The following is a 3,788-nucleotide window of genomic DNA, read 5'->3' on the forward strand; positions in this document are numbered from 1 at the left end:
GTTCCTGGAATAAGCAGCTGCAGAAAGGGAAATCTTAGATAGCTCTCATGTGGATTTGTTATCTCTGGATGACTTGAAGCATGAACAACAATCTGAATAGTACAGTGTTAGCAGTAGTCTGTATTCAGATTTTCAGATTCAGCCTGGTAATATACTTTGTAATACCATCAGTGTTATGTCAGTGTTGTTATTATTTTCTCTTACCTTTTTTAAAAGGAAAGGATTCTATCTCTCTGTCCTGAAGGCAACAGTAAATTATGTTGTGGTTTTTTTTTTTCTTTAGTTCAAAATAACCCAACAACTCAAAACTCCCCTAACTGTGTGTCCCCTCTGGTCTGGTGCCAGCTGTTTAAGAAGGCTTCTTACTGACTTTGCTGCACTGTTGATCAGCTCCTCAGCGAGCCTGGAAAACTTAGTGATGACGCTGAACTTCACCCATTCCAAATGAAATGGTTCCTTCCTTCAGTATCTGTTTGACTGATGTGAAGCAATACACCTTAGAGACAGGCCAAGATTTTTTCCCAGCTGGTGGTATGGGATGTCAGATGTTCGACACAGACATGTCTTCATCTCATAATCATTTCTCTATTCTCTCAAAGTTCAAATATATGCACCCATGAGTGCCTGTTCAGATCAAACAGATTCAACTAAGCGCTCACTTTGGGCTTCAGGAATAATACCAGAAGTTAATGTTAAGCTCCTATCAAATTCAACATAAGATAACTATTTAACATTCTTGGCACTTGTGGTGCTATACAGGTAGATTGTAAAATGCGAGGTGTAAAATGAATGCACAGTGAATGCAAGGAAAGGGAACCTGACTATAATTGGCTTCTCCATATCATTGGGGGTAGTTTTAAGTGTGAAATGCTTCACACACTACTTCATTCCCTTGGAATTTAATTCCAGGTGGTTTACAATTTTAAACCTTTGAAAGATCTACAGAAAAATTGAGGTAAGTACAGTTTTTTTATTGTGACAAACAGAAGGATTTAATAATAAATCAGCTATTCTTCCTGACAAACCCAAAGGACAAGGTGTTGAAGGCAATATATTGAAATCTCCTTTAAGAGCAAACACAATGTTCATGATGCCTGATCTTGGTCAAGTCATACTTACGAAAGTCCTGGAGAGAAGAAATACTTTTGTCATATATTAAAAAGTTGTGGGGTTAGGTAAACATGATTTTTAATGCATTCAAAATTGGTATCTAAATTGGTATCTAAACATTTTATTTGAATGTATTTCAACTTGGGAAGTGTGACACTATCTCAGTTATAATTCTAGACTACTATTACTTATAATCTGCATAGCCTTACATAACATCTCATATTTTTTCTACATGTGGGAGAAAAGGTTGGGAATGCCAGCAAGAGGAGTATTTATGAGAACAGAAAGCAAATTGTCCTCTGGTGCAAAACTTCATATGGATACTCATTTCTCACTAGACTGTTTTTGAATTCAACACTTTTTCCTATGTGAGTATCATCTATGGGAATATTCAGTGATTGGACAGTATCATAAATAGCACAGAGGTGAAGTCAATATTTTTTTCCAAAAGAATATAAATGTGTTACCTATATTTTTGCCCATCTTTATTACATTTCAAAACTAGTAAGAGTTGAGTGTTAATCAACATGTCAGCCTGCCCATTTTAGGTACTGATAAAGCAAGGAAGATTTGTAAGGTAAGCGAATTAGTAATTTCCAAAAAATTAGACAAATGGTTGGCTGTATCGTCTCCATCTCTACATATCAAGATTTTAATAGAAGCTTAGTATGTATTTTACACATCCCATGACTTTGCATTGCCTGACTTTGAACTGCTTTGAAACTTGATGCACAAGAAACCCTCTAACTTCTGTGTGTGGGTTGTAGAGATGAAATTTAATCACAAAATACAAATCACAAAGTAATTTAGAGTTCTACATTGTAGGTGCAATGCTCTAACGCAGAACTATTTTTCCTGGGTTAGTGTACAGGAAAAATGACTTATTTTGATCTCTGTATGAGGGCTAGAGAGGTGATGGTTCAGGGAAGATATCCATCTCTGATTCATCCTCCTTTTAGGGCAGGATGGAACCGACAGAAGTGTCTACAAGATAACAATAAGCTGTTTTATTTTACCTGATAACAAACAAAAAAAATAGCAAAATGACTCCTACCCTTGTCACTGAAAATAGAGAACTTTAGTTGCCAAATTCTGAAAGATGATCAGGGATAGACTTAATGTGAAAGATTCCAATAAACGATTTGGAAAGATTATTGGCTATAGACTAATCTGGCATTATTTGCATGAATATACCATCCTCTCAAGATAAAACTTTGTTCCTGGACATATGGAGAAAATGGTCTTTTATGTAAATACAGAAATAGATAACTGTTTAGCCAGATATACAGATAATGCAAAAACCAGTGAGGTGATTTCATGACAGGCTGACTAGTGACTAGTTCTTCCACCCTGAAACCTGTAGTTTCTGAAGGCTGTAATGACTAGAAGGCCAAGTCTTTTATAGCTGTTAAACCAGATGTATTGGGTGTACCTGGCAAGGTTTTGGTAGCAGGGGGACTACAGGCCTGGCTTCTCTGAGAAGATGCTAGAAGCTTCCCCCATGTCTGACAGAGCCATTTCACCTGGTTCCAAGACAGACCTGCCGCTGGCCAAGGCTGAGCCTATCAGTGATGTTGGTAGCACTTCTGTGATAACATATTTAAGAAGGGGTAAAAACCACTGCGCAACAACAGCTGGGAGAGAGAAGTGAGAATACGTGACAGAAACAACTCTGCAGACACCAAGGTCAGTGAAGGAGGGGGAGGAGGTGCGCCAGGTGCCGGAGCAGAGATTCCCCTACAGCCCGTGGTGAAGACCATGGTGACGCAGGTTGTCCCCTCGCAGCTAATGGAGGTCCATGGTGGAGCAGATATCCACCTGCAGCCTGCAGAGGACCCCACACCAGAGCAGGTGGATGTGCTCTGAAGGAAGTTGTGACCCTGTGGGAAGCCCACGCTGGAGTAGGCTCTTGGCATGACCTGTGGCCCCAGGGAGAGAGCAGCCCACACTGGAGCAGGCTCTTGGCATGACCTGTGGCCCCATGGAGAGAGGAGCCCACACTGGAGCAGGACTTCTTGCAGGACCTGTGACCCCGTGGGGGACCCATGCTGGAGCATTGTGTTCCTGAAGGACTGCACCCCGTGGAAAGGACCCACGCTGGAGCAGTTTGTGAAGAACTGCAGCCCATGGGAAGGACCCACATTGGGGCAGTTCATGAAGGACTGTCTCCCACGGGTGGCCCTCCACACTGGAGCAGGGGAAGAGTGAGGAGGAAGGAGCGGCAGTGACAATGACTGACCGCAACGCCCATTCCCCATTCCCCTGTGCTGCTCAGCGGAAGGAGGTAGAGAAGTCAGGAGTGAAGTTGAGCCCAGGAAGAAGGGAGGGGTTTTTTAGTTTTGTTCTTGTTTCTCATTATCCTACTCTCTTATTAATTGGCAATAAATTCATTTCTCCAAGTCAAGTCTGTTTTGCCCAAGATGGTAATTGGTAAGTAATCTCCCTGTCCTTATGTCAACCCACAAGCTTTTTGTCATATTTTCTCCCCCTGTTCTCTTGTGGAGAGGGCATGATATTGTGGCTTGGTGGGCACCTGGCAGTTAGCCAAGGTCAACTCACCACACTAGAGAAGAGTAACTTCACAGGAAGTAGGCAAATGTAGGGGTTGGGACTCCTTTTGTTAGAGATTTCAAGTAATTCACCTTTCACGGTCAGTCACAGTCAAGTATAAATACCTT

Source organism: Platalea leucorodia (genome assembly GCF_965183815.1).
Source record: "Platalea leucorodia genome assembly, chromosome: 2".
Lineage (NCBI taxonomy): Eukaryota > Metazoa > Chordata > Aves > Pelecaniformes > Threskiornithidae > Platalea > Platalea leucorodia.